This window comes from Drosophila navojoa, chromosome 3, assembly GCF_054131105.1.
Source record: "Drosophila navojoa isolate 15081-1374.11 chromosome 3, UAZ_NAV_1.0, whole genome shotgun sequence".
NCBI classification, from domain to species: Eukaryota; Metazoa; Arthropoda; class Insecta; order Diptera; family Drosophilidae; genus Drosophila; species Drosophila navojoa.
In genome coordinates, this window is record NC_142891.1 from 3559856 (window position 1) to 3577601 (window position 17746).

Sequence of the window (17746 nt, forward strand, 5' to 3'; positions counted from 1 at the left end):
AATAGAGTATGTAGATCACATGCTGAAAGTTTCATTGAATTCCGTTAAGTGAATCGATGTTAAAAAATAACAAATATTTGGCCAATTAACAAACGCACGTGCAGCAGCCACAACAGTTTTCCTATGCGCGTGCACACATACATTCAAACCTATTCTAACACATTCTTAGAGTCACATCAGCAGTTAGTTTGGTTTGGATTCGCTAGATGGCGCTGCAGCAGTGAATCCTATATCAGTTTTGCCATGAAGAAGTTGAAGGGTGAGATGGCGTTGCGAGGAGCAGCGCGACGCTCGATCGAGGAGTCTCTGGTTCGCATCCAGAGAGCGCAATTCCTTTTAATTATTTTGAATTGCTTCATTATTTATGTATTTAATGAAATGAGTTTTTTACTTCATTTATATGCTCAAATACATTGAAATCTTAGCCATAAGTTTTTTTTTTACTTGCTGAATCTAATATCTCTCAAATGGCTGCGGCGTGTTTTGTCTGTCTCTGCCAAAAGAGACAGGGCTTGGTATTGGAGTAGACCAAACCTGAATCTTAATGTAACTAAGAGTGTTCTATAGAGACTACTCGACTACTAGATCCCTGATATGAACACGACCTCTGCTAACTGCGCAGTTGGCGCAGCAACTGAGCTCGGAACCACACAACTTCAACGCACTTGGTGTCTATAATGCTATTCTTTTCGTACGCAACTCGTGATGTATGATTATTATATATAAGAATCAATTTCTTTGAATACTCTTGACATTAAGAGTTCTTTCCACAACATCTGCCTTACAATATATGCTTCCTCAACACTTTCAATCGCTCAGACATTCAGTCAACTGTTTACCACCCAATTGAGCTGTAGGATTGTATATATTCTCAATATCTTCTTCAGCGCGTGCTTAGAGTTGTAAGCTCTCTCTGCTGGCAATAAAAATTTCATATTTTTATGCAAATATCTGAGGGTGGGGGCGTGGCAGGTCGAGGCGTATACTCGATTACCTTGATGCATTTACATGGCAAATGAAATTAATTCATAAATAACAAGCTCTAAGATACATTTCCACAGCATTAAACGCGCGCTGAGCCGGGCCCAAAGCTCGCAAAGAGGCAAGAACATATGAGCATTATGCAAATTAGATTGTTTGCCAAAATCAACTCTCGAGGCATTTCCAGGGCTGCAGAGGAGTGCTGGAATTGTGTGGGCGGGGCGGGTAGGCAAAAGGATTCGCACATTTCGAGTCGACGCTGAAGCGAAAAGCCCGCAAATGAAATGAAACGAAATGTTTGCATAAACGCTTTAATCGAATTCCAATGCAAATTCAGTTAAATTTCATTTCCGACCCAGAACGAAGACGAAGCGATGCGACGCGACGTTACGCCCGCAGACTCTGCACTTGGCAACTCCCGCTGTTTGGCCCCGGCAACGGAAATTAGCATAACACTCGCGGTAATACAATAAAAAGAAAAAAGGGATACAGACACAGCCGCAGCTACATTTACAGTTACTAGAGTTCAAGATATACAGATACAGATACAGATACTTTGGCTAGGGGAACAGCTAAATGGCGGGCCCTAAGAAATTGAAATAGGAAACACTTTTTTCCTGCAAGGAAACTGAAACAGCTGACTGACTCTGGGGCAGACTCTCTCTCTCTCTCTCTCTCTCTCTCTGTGTATGCTCTACTCTAATTCGAACAGGATCTATAGATATATACATGTATATTGGCAGAAATGGGGTGTTACATGGCTCAAATCCAACAGTTACAAATTGTGCTGCTGAAAAAGGGTGAGCATGCAGTTAACTCTGGCATTTTATAGATATAAATATACTTTATTTGTCGCCATTTATTTAAATTATTATATGGGAGTCCAAATATTGCATTACTTGTAGGGAATATCTCATAATAGGATTGACGTTTTTGGGAAATCTAGGAAGAAACAAAATTAATTTGGTTTTATAGCAACAGTTATGTAGAAGTCATATAAATAGGTCTTACAGTAGGCCAAAAAAGTATTGCCACACTTGAAAAATCAAATTTATATGTGCCGTAACTTTTTTCTGCGCACAGCGATATTTATTAGAATCATGTATTCTAATAATATAGAACACAGAAATGAAAATAAAATAAAATAAATCAATTAATATATTTACAATTTAAATAATTAATGAAGATAAAATGATGAGTAAACATTAAAAATAAATTATTGTTTAGATTTAAATTAAGAATGAAATATATTTATGTGAAAACACACGTAGTTGAATAGACAAGTCGAGATACTTATCTCTCAAAATAAGGAGATATAAATACAAATACATATATCTATAGACACACAATTGTAGTCGCATAAAATGCGGATTTGCATTTTGTTAGACTCATCAATTCACTCCCTAACTACCAGTTAAAGTCCTTGTTAAACTCATTAGACTATGCAAATTTTATTTACAAAAAAAAAAGACCCGGATCGCTGCCCTCTTCAAATCCTTTCGCCATTATGCAGTATTTATATTTATGCGCAATGTTTCGGGCTTGGCCTTTTGCCTAATAGAGCGAACAGCTCAATTAATGAGCCAAGTTTGTGTGTATGTGTGTGTGTGTGTGTGTGTGTGTGTGTCGGCTTCTCTTTGAGTTTATGGAGATTGGTCAAGCTTTGCTGTCTGGGCGAAAGTTTAATGAAATCTTGACACGAAACTTGCGAGTGGGATGTGAGCTTCTCTCTCTCTCTCTACCTCTAGCTCTCTCTTACTTTTTTTACCCGCTTCTTAGCAATTGTCGCGTCATGAATTTTATTTCGTTCTTTACAAGTTGTAAAAGGAGCGAGAGTAAAAGAAAAAGCAAAAGAAAATATATTTGAAGTTTTTGTGCCGCTTTACAAGTTGTTGGCCATAAGCCAGGCCCAGGCCTGCTCTATAGAGTATGCATGTGTGTGTGTGTGTGTGTGTGTGTGGGGCGAAAAGTTTTTCGGTGAGGCACAAAGTTTTTTACTCCTCGCACAACAACTGCATATTCAAAGCACTTACCAACACTGGCACAATGCGTGCGCGAACTGCTGCCGACTGCTGTCCGTCCGTCTGTCTGGCCTGTCCCCGGGCGCGCATTTCCGCTACATGCCAAACACTCTTGGCCTTTGTCCCAGGGACCGCAAAAGTCAGCGCCTGGCGCATACAAATTAATCACTTGGTCAAAAGGTTCGAGAGTGTCAGCAATGCCAAAAGGCAAAGTTAATGGCTTCGGTTTCGGTTTCGGTTTCGGCTTGGGCTACCCTTCTCTAACACGCGCGCTCGCATTGTCTCTCCCCCTCTCTCTCTCGTACTCTGTATAGAGCTCACTCTTTATCTCACCTCAACCCATCTGCCCTCTCTCTCCCTCTCTCTCTCTCTTTCTCTCTCCCTCTCTTGACAGCTTTGTCCATGCTGCTCACGTACGCGACGTTTTTATGATATACCAATTTTGACATAATCCACGTGGATTACGAACACGAGCATTGGCTGTCCCGCACACACACACACACACACACACACACGCAGTTGCTCAAATTGGCCAAAATAGAGAAATGCTTCACGGTAAATGCTAGAGGTAGACATACATCAAAATGGCGAGTTAGAGTTAGAAAGAGTGTGAGAGTGTGAGAGAGAGGGGAGATAGGGACAGAGCTGCAAAGAGTTGAAGTAGCTCTAACTTAATATGCGAACTGTGAACTAAAGTCGATTTTACGAGCATTGCCAAAAGCTCTACACAAACTTGATGTTCGATTAAATGGCTTATCCATTAACTAGCCGGGGGTTGCTTTAAATTAGATATTGACTAATCAATGATGGTACATATAATGTGCATTAAAATGACGAGATATAACAGCAGCTACATCATATTCTATTCCATTTCTAGACAGTCAATCTAGGGTAATATCAATGACAGCTACTCAGTTCGAACAACATCAAACATTAAAATCATTTTTCTCAATAAGTTGAACAATTAACCGTTTAATCATTCAATCAGTAAATTTTTCATTTAGTCTTTCTATCAGTCAGTGGAGAAGCAACTCTGTCAATCAGTCAGAAACCATGTCTCATGCCTTATCAAGCCATCAATCTCTTATTCCAACTTTCTTATCGTTACTATCATTTATCGATTCGATTTCCGATTACATTAAGATACAATTAATCAGCTATCAATTAACAATCATCTAGGATTCTCAGTTAGCAAGCCAATTATGAGTCTAGACAGTTTTTTTTTCTATTCTATTTTCTATTACTCAATCAAAAATGATGTAACACTATTAGTCAGTCGCTTAGAACATTTTCTTAAGGGTTCTCTCCATGACAGCCTACCTTACACTTGGTTCCACCATTTCGTATACCCTGCAAAATCGCTTTCGCTGTCAATCTCTGCCGAAATTTCGCGTGAACCGCATCGATTTCTATATAAGCAGGCCATAACGCTGTCGTTCCCGTGTCTGTCAGGCTAATGGAGTCGGTGCAGGGGGGGGGCGGGGCGACGTGGCTTGTATTTACCTCGTAGTTGTAGTTCAATAAACTTTTATGCTAAAACCTTGCCATTCATTACGGGCTCGACGGGGCGAGCAAACAAAGCATAAATATATGCCCAGGCATGCTTCCCAGATAACTGTGAGTGGGCAGGCGGTGCCATAGGAAGGGCCGGGCCGACTACATGCTACTACTGGGCACACATTGAAACCGAGATTGTCAACAAAGGCATAAGCGAAAGTGATACCGGGATTTTCCACATGACGACGACGGCGACGACGATGAGGATGATGATGATGATGATGACGGTGCCTTAGACGACGCAGCTGCCTCTACTCGACTGGCAATGCCGGTGCCCATGTCGATGCCATCGTAGCCATTGCCGATGCTGAAATATGCATTATAGTTATGGTAATGGCCCGCTCAGCTACCCACGCAGATCCAGCTATGTCCGCAGCTGAGGCGACTGCGCTGCTGACGCCGATGCTGACGTTTACGCTGATGCTGATGTCAAAATGATGACAGGCATATTTACGCTCATTTCGGCATCTCAATGCTCTACACGGGCCTTAGAGACGAAGCCATGTGATGGGCAACTGATATTATTGTATAGCACGAGCAGGGAATGTGGAGACATGGAAAATATCTTAAGAAATACAATTTTTTTTTTTTTTTTCAAATTTCGAAGGCGACTTTGAGCACGTTTTATACAATATTTCGGGTACATTTAATTCTATATATATATATTAATAATATTTACGGAACCTTATAAAGTCCATTCAATATACAGGAATACTTATTTATTTATTCTATTTTTATTTTTTTAATATAGACCTATGTATAATTTAGTGCCTATTTAGAGACTAATAATAATATTTTATTTTATATTTATATCTAAGGAATCATTCATTATTTATATATTTTTTTAACTGAACAGATAAAATTATAATTCTTATAATTCATACCATTCATCTTCTGTATGTAAAGATAATTAATATTCTCGTAAAAAGTCTCTATAAATATAGCTCTTTACTTAATTCTTTATATGTATGTATGTATGTATATATAATTTAGCTTTATTTATTTATTTATATTTTTTATATATTATACATACATATATATATATATATATATAGATATATATATTTTATATATTATACATACATATATATATATATATATATTTTTTTTTTTTATTATTTTATTAATTTATAAATCTATAATTTTTTGGTTTTTATTTTTTATTATTTTTATATTTTATTATTTTTTTTTTTTTTTATTTATTATTTTTTTTATAACTTTTTCTTTCCTAATTTATTAATCTATAATTTTTTTTTTTTTTATTTTTATTATTTTATTATTTTTATTTATTATTTATTTATTTATTTTTTCATTTCTTTTATAGAGTATTACAGCGCTCGACCTTATCGAATCTCTGTCTGAAACATGTCTTCCATGATGTGTTTTGCTTATTTTTCTGGCTTTGCGCGTCGTCTTTGGTTTTATGGCTTTTCTTTTCATTTTCTATGCCGCTTTGCGTAAATTTTCAGTGGGCGCTTAGCGATGGGTGGGCCGTGCCATTGAGGGCAAGTGTGCGTCGTCTCGGTGGGGGGAGGGGGGGAGTCAGCGAAATGCCGTATAGGCATGGCCATGGCCAGGGGGGGAGGGGGTTTGCTGACAGGCCTTGCAAGGTTAAAGTGACAAGTGCGACGGCAATGGCGCCTTGCATAATGCCAAGGTAGCAGCTTAGCATATGACAGCGCTTGGCCAGGGGTGTGGCTAGGCTAGGGTGGTGGGGGTGCGTCGCAGCCAACAAGGGTGGCTACCGTGGGGAGGGGGGAGTGGCAGTGGGAGTGGCGGAGGTTGATATGGTAAGTATCTGCGGGCTTGTAGCATATAAAAACTTTTGCAGTCTGTGCAGCAAAGTAAATTCTGTTGCTGGTTGTTGTTGGTTGTTGTTGCTGTTGTTGTTGCTGGTGTTGTTGTTGTTGCTGGTAGTTGGCAGTTTGAATGCGGCTTTTGCTTTTGTTTTTATGCCGCACTAAAAACATTTGAAATGCGATACTATTGTTGCAACAACAGCAGTTGTTGTTGCTGTTGTTGTTGCTGTTGCTGTTGTTGTACATTGTTGTCATCGTATGATGTTGCTGTTGCAGCACATTACCAACACCTCTGCTTGTTTGTTCCTGTCTCGCACAATATGTGGCCATGTTTGCCATGCTGCCAGCATGAAATCTATGGATTTACCAGCACTTAAACTTTGTCACACACACACACACACACACACTGACAATAATGATGATGATCATGATGATGATGATGTCGACATTGGCTGGATGGCGTGGATGAGACATAACGCATAGACGACAACTGTCCAATGGTGCATTAACCTCTGCCATTTGGCTAGCATTTCATCCAACCGAGTGCAATTGCCAGCTAAACAGCAACAGGGCGGGCGGGGTGAGGGGCGTGAAGGGTGTAGAGCTTCGGGTTGGTCTCTGATTGCACAGCTGATTGGAGTTGGGGGGGCAGTTGCGGCAGCTGTGGGTAGCCTGCGGAAAAGTTCCACTCACAAACTTGATTACAAAGTAGTTCGGGCCACAGAGTGTGAGCTGATTAGAAATTGAAAAAATTGATGAAATTGTTGCTGGTTGGGGAATTGAATTGGAATTGATTGCGATTAAAATAAAGCATAAATAAATAAAATATATATATATAAAATTAATAAATAAATAAAAAGAATAAATATGTATATATGTGAATAAATTATGTATAAAGTAAATAGAAATAAAAACATAAATAAATGAAAATATGTATATATAAAAAAGAAATGTATATATATAAATAACAAATACATAAAAATATATATAAAAATAAATATATATAATATATAAGATGAACCAAAAATATTCATCCTAATTTTAAGAAAAGAATTACAAGAAATTACCTAAAAAAAAATACTATTACAAAATTAAGCATTAAATATTTATTATTAAATTATAAAAATCATAGTAAATACAAATAAAATTAACAAAAATATAACATAAAAAACAACAACAAAAATATGTAAATAAAAATTAAAATAAGAACAAAAATATACAAAATTGAATTGCTTAAAAATAAATGGTAAAAATACTGCTAAGCAATAATGAATAATTAAATAGTTTATTTTATTTTTTCCTTAATTTCTTTTACTTATTTATTTTTATTTATTTTTTTTTCAAAATAATAAAAGTAATGAACAAAATATATATACATTTATTTTCAACCAATTTCAGGAATCATTTACGTTTTCGTTATTTTATTATTCATACATTGTTTACCATTCATGAAGCCATAATAGATAGACACACAGCTCTATTTGATGTTGCTAAATATTTAATTTCACATCATTTTTTTCTGGCCTTTCCATTTAAGTATTATTTATTTTTTAATGACAACAACAACAATAACCTCTCCATAATTTCACACTTTTTAAAGTTTTGTATTTCCTACGCTTTGCACGATTAAAAAATTAATAGAATTAATTAAACGTCAGCTTAAGCGGAATATCATGCGGCATTAATAAATTAAGCAAAGGCAAATAAATGAGAAAAAATGGCAAATAAATAAACCCAATGTGAGCCGCAACAATGATCACAAAAAATAAACAGTTCGCAGCCATAAACAACTGACTAATTAAACATGCAACGAGAGCAGAGCCAAATTGCCACCAAAAATAACAAATGCAAACAAATCTGTTAATACTCTGCAAAAAAAAAGGGGTTAAAGAAAAAAATAATAATAAAAATAAATAAAAAACTGAATAGGCGATGTGTGAATAATTGGCTTAATGAAAAGATACAAAATAAATTATACTAAATATAAAATGATAATTAGTAATAAATACTAAAGTAATGTGCAAAATATGGGAAGAAAAGAGATATCAGATATAAGATAAAAGTTACGAGTTTGGGATAGCATAAAGAAAGGGTAGAGAAAGACAGAGAGAGGGAATAGAAAGTGGGGATGGTATAAAAATTGAGAATCTAGGCAAGATATGGGAAGGATAATGAAATGGATGATGAACAATTTACAATAGGTAGTGGATAATAGTGGAATGGTGGATGATGAATGAATGGAATGGATAATATGAGTGTTAGTGGATAGTGGAAGATTAATATAATGGATAAGAATGATTGTAAATAATTAATAATGGATAAGGAAAACTGAGTGGTAGATCATTGATTTAATGATAATAGATATTGGATAAGAATGATTGTATATTATAGATAATGGATAAGAGAAAATGAGTGATAGACCATTGACAGTAAATATGGAAGATTAAATGATAATGGATAATGGATAATAATGATTATGAATAATGGATAATAGATAATGGAAAATGAATAATAGAACATGAATTACTAGATAATGGATGAGGGAAAATTAAATGATAATGGACAATGGATAATAATGAGTATGAATAATGGATAATGGATAAGCGAAGCTGAATGATGGATATTTTATAATGGATAAGCGAAGCTGAATGATAGATAATTAATGGTGGATAATGGATAATTGAAATAGAAAATGGAAGACAGTAAATTTTAGGTGTTATTGCGAGTCAGATATTAAGTAAAATTTTTAAATATCATTACATAAATAATTTTGGACTGCCTAATAATTCCAAAGGATGTACGGTATTGTAATCTTTTTTAATAATATAATCTTTTTAATATTTCCAGACAATTTAAGTAAATTAATTTTATTCCATTGGATTTTATTTAGTAAGAATATACAATATTCGCCTTTTACCCATTTTATTTATTAACTATTTTTTGTTTGTTAATTTTTTAATTTAATGCAATTTTTTTATTCACCACTTGGTCAAATTAAATTGTCAATTATTGGCCAGTAAAACAAAAGCGAGTAAAAAATAGCTGTGCAAGCGAAAGTCGGGGCAATATGGTAAAGTAGCGCTCTATATATATGTATATATATATGTATATAGCCTGCCCAAATGAATAAAAAACAGAGGAGAAACCACAGACGTGGCTGAGACTTATGTGCTGGTTGTTTGCACCAACAACAACACCAACAACACCAACAACAACAGCAGCAACAGCAAATGGAGTAAAAAGTGCAACCGCATTTGAGCCAACGTCCCATTTGTCAGACTTTTGGTGCGACGGGGTGTCCTGGGCAGCCAGCTGCAGCGCAGCATATCCTGCGCCGTTTGCCGATATTCAAATAGCAAAAAGTCAGACATATTCTCATTAACATAAAACATAAATATTTACTTTTGGCTTGCAACACACACACGCACACATGGACATATACTCGACTTTTCTATTTGATTTTGGTCAGCAGCTACTCCCTGCACACACACACACACACACACACACACTCCATATATCCTTTGACTGTATGTGTGTGTGTGTGTGTGTGTGGGCTCGTTGCATTTCCATAAATGCAAATCAGTTTGTTTATTCACAGCGCGAGCTTCTTCGCTCATATTTCTTGCAAATGGCTCAAGTTATCTGCCGGCGGGCAACGAATGCGAAGAAACAGCGAAGCCACGAATATTTGTTGCATATTTTGTGGCCGCATGGGCGGATGGGCGTGGTGGGCGTGGCGCATGCACTAGAAAATTGCCTTGGCTGCATATTTCATGCTTGGTATATACGTGAAAATTTCGGATTTTCACAACTTTTCACGAACAACTTTGCCAAACAGGCAGAAATACCAAAATATATATATACACATACATACATACATATATACCGTTAAATATTTCGTGAGATATTTTTGAAGAGAACTTCAGCTTTTTGCATTTTGGGATATGTGAAAAGCGTTTTCTGACTGGAGTAACATCTTAAGCTTCTATTGGGTAGTTCATATAATTTAATTTATTTTGGCTTAAGAAAATGATTTTAATCTCTTTCAAATATCTCTTTAAATCACCATCCCATGCCCTCAACTCATTCATTCGCCCTTGTCAGAAGACCTCGTCCTCATATAATTGCCATCCACTGTCAACACTTTTCCAAAAAGGCAACTTTGAACCTATATTTAACACTTGTGCTGGGAATCCGTAACGCCCCAATCATTCACACTGCGAGCCATTCAGGTACTATATCATTATAGCGAGTGCATCAAAATATATTATTAAAGAGAATGTGCTTATATCAATGGAATAATAACTGGAATAATATGAAGCAGACCATCATTAAATCAGAAAGCAAACAAAAAGGTGGAAGAGGAACCCACACGCGCAGACAACCTGTCTGGCAGACAGGACAGTTCTCCCCCAAACGGCAGGGACACCAAGGACTACAGCAAGGACTAAGTGCAACAACGCCCAAGTCATTAGAATTCCCGTTTTTCGGAAAACTCTATGCAGAAAAGTTGGAAACAGAAACCAAAAGCCGTAACCAAAACCAAAGGCAACAGCAACGGCAATGGGAACGGCTAAAGCAAAAGCAAAACGAATTTCATTAAATTAGACGTAACGGAAACAAAGTCGTTAAAACTTGGCACAGGACGAATGCAACTGCAAAGGACACTAAACGATGCAAGCGAAAAGGATGTGCGTGTGGCAAATGCCGTTGCCCAATCGACTGACTGCTGGGACCCAACTGGACACAGAAGGGCCACACAGTGTTCCAACGTCATTTTAATAAAAAACTCCCCAAAGGCGAAAATCCCCACACACACACAGACAAAGAGCATGGGAGGGAGAGAGAGAGAGAGAGAGTGAGAGAGGGGAGAGTGAACGACAGTTAAACAATTTTCATGGCATACCTTTTGCATATGTATTAGAGAGCAAACGCATTGTCTGCTAATAGAGACTTGACTAAAGTGTATCCACACACACACAGGCACATTTAGCAACTCTCACTCACTGTGCTCATTCGCCCTCCCTCTCACACTGCAGCTCTGGCAAATTGCCATTTTTAGTTGGTGGCATTCAATGTAACCGAAACTGGCGACCATTGCCAGGCTACAAATTAGTATAATAAAACGTTTCATAAAATGCTACACACACACACACACACACGCACACATTCTATTATACTAAGCGTGTAGAAGAGAGCAGAGGGGTAGGCGAGAGCTAGAGAGAGCGAGAGGTCGGTTTATAGTTGAGCTGCTATTTCGCCGCACTCTTAACATTTCATGTTGAGCTTTAGTTCCCGTTTAAGCTACGCTTTCTGGCATTTTCGCTTCAGTCGGCGCGCTCTGTGAGCATTCATTACATAACGCAGTTCAAGCACTCGACTATACATATTCCATCCACTCCATGGCATGGTCGAAATGCTCGTTGAAATTATATTATACCCACGGCGACAGTCAGTAGGCGTCAATGTGCTCAACTTCTTTGAAATTGTCGCCATATTTTGCAATTAGAAGCGGCGACGTCGGCTGACACATTGAAGAAATTACAACGCCTAGAGGCGAGAGACGGCAGAACGAGCCAGCGACAGCGACAGCGACGGCAGCAGAGCGACCCAGCGACAGACGACGCGCTCAAAATGTATTTTATGGCCTGTTTAAGTGTCCGACGTCAGCAATGGCAGCGACTGCGACGCTGGCCACGACAGCGATTGTCCACGCTCACACTTATGCACAGACTCACTCACTCTCCCTTTTTCTTGCTCTCTCTCTACCTTTCTCTGTCTTCGCCTCACACTTATACAGCAGCCATGTTTTTTGTGTCTGCGCTGTAAATAGGCTGTTAAGTTTTATGCATGCTTAAATTACAGTAACTAAACGAAATGCGTTTACTTTTTCGAGTGCGAGCGAGTAAGTTAAATTTAATATGTATTAATGGCAAATTACGCTCTTTTCCATTTTTTGTTTTTTTTTTTTTTCAGCATGTATAAGAGTAGTGGCGGCGCACACAGCCATTTGATCTTTGCCATAAGCCATGTTAATTTTTACCGCTTTATGCTGTTATATTCGGCATTTAAAAGCTTAAAGTGCAGAGCTCATGCCGCCGCGAAAGCTCATTTATTTTAATGCATTTTACTAATTACTCACAGAGGCAGCTCGGCTCAGCCTCGCTCGCTCTCACTCCCGCAGCGCAAATTAAACTTTTCGACTAGCGGCGAAGTTTAGTAGCTTCATTAAAGGCGAAAGCCACATATCACTTAGCAGCGTAACTTTTTCGCCGTTAAATTAGAAAAGAACGCGAGTGTGAGTGAGACAGCGAGCAACCCTTGGGCTTTGCAAAATTTCAATTTGCCTTTTTCGTATTGGCATCAAAAATCAAAAATAAAGCTTCAATTAAAATTCACTAGTTCCATTCCATGTTGTCTCTGGAATTTCGCTCTGCACATTTTTGGCATTTAGATTTGTATTTTTTTCTCATTTGTTTTCTTTTTTTTTCTTGTTGGGGGAATTGGTCAGCTTAAATTAAATTGTGGCCATTTAGCTGAAGCAATGGGAATTCTTTTGGTTTTGTTTTTGTTTCGTAGTCGAACGAGAAATGTGAAATTGGAGTTTGCGGACTATTTGCTGGATAAACAAATTAAATATTTTGTCAGACTTTGGCTCTTGCGTCTCGAGCAAGAGGAAGAAAACAATTTATTTTTGGTGCCAAATAATTTCGTTTTTTTAAATTGAATTTGTTCTTTTGCTAGTGTTGGGTAACGACTGGCTGATGCAAGGCAAAGACTTTACATAACTTAGATATTATTTTTTTTTTTTTTTCGTATAGCGTTTGCTCTCTTCCAATTTATTTTTTCTGGGGATTTACTTGTTCTTTTTCTTTTTTCATTGTCCTTTGTATTAACACATTTTAACTTTTTGCTTACCTTTTGGTTACATTTTTCAGCTACTCTTTGTCCTAGCTCGTTCACCTACTTAAAACTGAGCCTAGGCCCGTTTCATATCATCTCTTTGATGCTGTTTTACTATGCCCTATCTTAATTGAAGTATGCTCTATCAGTAGATAATTCTCTTTACTTACGACGCAAACAATTTCGCTTCAGTTTTTGTTGTTCTTCTCAGCTTGAATCAATTTGTGCTGAGGAGTTAAGCCTGCCGCATCGAATTATAATGGACATACATGCTCCAGATACACACACACACACACACACACACATGCACACATGCACACATGCACACATGCATGTTCATGCTTGTCCATTTAGATAGCTGGCAAATTTTCTGTACTTTCAGCTAATCTCATCAAATTGCGTTGCACAATTTTGTTGTTATCAACAGGCAGGACGAAGCCTGTGCAGGACCAAGTCCATTTTTATGGTCACTCAAATGCGCATATAAAACTTGCCATGTGTGTGTGAGCGAGAGCGAGTGGGAGAGATAGAGAGAGGGAGAGTGAGTGAGGAAGGCAGACTTTGTCTGCTTTCATATTTACGAGTCTTTTACTTTATTTTATTTTCTTTTCTTCTCTTTTTTTTTTGCCAGTCTGCTTTGTGCTGCTGATGAAACTTTATGACGAAAATTTGCTGAATCAGAGATTTTTGGATAACATGTAAACCTCAACAGACGCCGGCCCACTTTATGCATGCGGGAATATCCCTAATCAGTTCACTCATTAGCCCTACTCTATGGCGTTGCATACTTTAATTGAATCGCACACAAAATACATTTAAAATTTCCATTTGTCACATGTGCTGCTCGATGTCCTGGCGCCGCCTTTGTCCCTTGCCACGCCTTGATGTCCAGCAGCTGGTGCCCCAAAACAAATTGCGAATTGATTCTTTATAGACCATTAGTTTTGATTATACAATAGAGGGAAGACGCCGCACAAGATGTGGCTCTGGCCGGGGCTCAGCCAGGACCAAGGACCAGGTCCTTGTTCAGACCAGGACATTCAATTGAACGCTTCAACGCCTATCGAACAAATTTTGTGTGTTGCCAAAAATTATGACCGCTGCCGGCCATGGCCATTATATATCCACGATATATGCTTACTCCAGCTTCCTCACTCACTCTCTCTTTCTCTCTCAATCACCCTTACTCCGTGTATAGCTGTCTCTTTCTGTTTGCGTCCATGTACATGATAAATTGGGGTTTATTTATCGGCCCGCTCGCTGCCCAACAGACGTGAATTTCTATTTGTAGTCGAGCATCTATACCAAAGGGTGTCGATGTCTATGTGTGTGTGTGTGTGTAGCTAATGGCATGGGCTATTCAGATACATTAAGCAGAGTTCCATTGGACGGCGTTGCAGCTGCTGTTTGGCCTCGGCTTAAAGTCGTACAAAATAAATTTGGAAATTGCAGAAATTCACATTGAAAAACTAAAGAGCTTAGCGGCTTAACATTAAGGCATGCCTGACTGCAGATACTCTATTAAAAGGGGGTTTCTGACGAGGCATTTGAAATGTTAGCGCTTTGTTTGAAATTATTTCTATTGTATATAAGCCTTAAATATTTACGATCAACAGGAAAGCTTCGCTGCATGTACATACTCTGTAAAAGCAAAATGGAATAACATTTTTACAGTCATATGTTGTACTCAAAAGGATATGTTTAGTTGAGCAGAACTTTTACTGTAATTTCTGATATGTGTGATATTCATTTGAATTTAAAATAAGATATGAAGGTAAAAAAAAAAAAAAACAACAACCAAAAAATAGTAAAAATATATGCTTTTGTATATATTATATTTATTCTATTTATTTATTTCATTCAAAATTATTTTTTATATAATATATATATATTATATTGCTTAAAATAAATAAATAAAAAATATTTGTATATAAGTTTTATTTTTTTTTTTTAGAGTATTATAAATATTTTTTTAATTTATTGCTATATAAGAAAAATGGTAAATATATTCATATAAAAAATTTATTTTATTTGTAAATTATTTTATAAATATATTTAAATGTATTAAATTTATAATTTTTATAAATTATTTTATAAATATATTTAAATTTTTTTTATTTATATAAATTTTTTTTAAATTATTTTATAAATATATTTAATGTGTATTATATTTATATATTTTTTTAATTATTTTATAAATTTATATTTATTATATTTATATTTTTTTTTATAAATTATTTTATAAATATATTTAAATGTATTATATTTATATTTAAATATTAAATGAAATTCTTCGCTTTTATGTACAGAAATAAATATTTTTCAAATTAATATAAAAAAATTATACATGCTTATGCACTAGCTATATATATATATATATAAAATATTTCTAACCTCTAGATATTTTCCTTTAAGAAATCTAGGATTGGCTTGCTTAACCCATTTACTTGAACCCAATTATCTCAAAGTCTTCACCAGTTCATGAAAATTGTTCTGCTGTATATCGTACTTTAAGCCCTTATATATTTCATATAAACAGTATATATATGTATATAACTAACTCTAACATTTCCATTATAAACTATTCCCAGTTCATATATCTTATATACATACATACTTAATTCGTTCTAATAATGTCCAATGGGATGTGGAAATTGTTGCAATTGGCATTGCGCTTCATTTGGTTGAATTGATTTTCATTTGTTTGTGCAATTTGTAGGCACAATTCCGAGCTGCATCCGTTGGCCGAGCAGATGAGGACAAAGGGAAGAAAAAACAAAACAAAAACAAAAATAACAAAAATCGAACAGAAAACAACAGACATAAATTGTCAATAACAATTTGTAAAATTGTTTTACAAGCAAATGTGAAAACAAAAATAGAGATTCGACTAGAGCGAGATAGCACTAGGCAGGGCAAGAGTGTGTGTGTGTGTGAGAGAGAGAGAGAGAGCGATAGGCAGACATTTCATTTGATTATTGCTGAAATTCCAATTGCCATGTTTACAGCTAAATGGACGGCCTGGCTGCAGGCCCAGGTGGATAGAGTAGGAGGGGGCGTGGCACAGACTGTATCACTATAAACAATAACTCATTTCGTTTTAATGATGCTCGGCGTGGGCGCGGGCATGGCCGGGAGTGGGGAGGGGCGGTAGTAGATGCAGCATAATTAATTAGAGGACAGCCGGCAATGCGAATCGAACTCGATTTTTGTATTTTTATGCGCTTAACAGGCTCGCCTAGGGTATATGGGGTATATTGGTTATGCTAAAGGCTTTGCCATAGGCAGATGTGCGGGGGATTCAACGGAGTTTGTTATATACAGGAATATATTCCTTATCTGAGCTAATATGTTGTTGAATTGATATAGGCCTATCCGTATATCTGTCTCTTCCATATCTATCAACTCTTCGATCTCGCAACCTCTAGAATAATTCTCAGAACTCAAGTTCGTTTCGATCAATATAATACTTCATATACATAAGTAGATTCATATCTGTTGATGAGTATAGTCATAATTCAAAAACCTGCCATATATCATCCTATATCATATATGTATATACATATACCCTATATCATCCAATATGATCTTAATTATTTTGGCTCTATATATGGCTTTGGGAAATGCGCAGAGGCTTCAAATATAGATCAAAGAATCACCATCTTTACTCCTAAACATAAAACGATCTATATACGATATGATATAAAATTATGTTTTAGATGTTTCTGACTTTCCGTCGGCCTGATTTAAATTTTCAGAACTAATTATCTTGTTGTCATCTGGTATTGATTCTCTATATAGTATAGTTTTACCGAGCCATTAAATCTAATTTATAAAAATAAGTCACAAAAAATAGATAGAAAAAGTTAAGAGCTCTGTACTTTAATAATAAAATCTTCTATTCAACAGAATATTCGAACAATCGTCAGCTTAATAACTTGTTCTTCTATGCACACTCAGCAAATACGCCAGGGTATTGGCTAGTCGAGCATTAAATCTTCTTTTACGCTTAATTTACCTCTTTTCAAATCGTAAAATCCATGGAATTGTCCAGCAGAAAGTAGGTGTCGCTGTGACGCCTCCAAACGGTCGCCGCTAAAAGTATCGAGAATATAGATATTTATAATATATGATAAAAGAAACAAAAGCTGGTATTAACTTTTTTTTGATAGTTATTTAGTATTTTATTTATTTTAGCATTAATTTTTTCCGCATAATTAATTAATTTATCGCTTACAACTCGATATATATATATATTATTCAGATTTATATATATATATATATATATATATATATATATATATATATATATATATATATATATATTAGCTGCTTTCTATTTTTCAGTTTAGCTACAGTAACTAAAACTAGTTCGTCAATTAAATTACAATTTAAATGCTTCAATTAAACAATTTTCAATGCAGTTAAAGAGCTCATTTTTCGCTCTTCTTCTTTAATTCGCGTTTTCCATTTGGGGGAGATTAT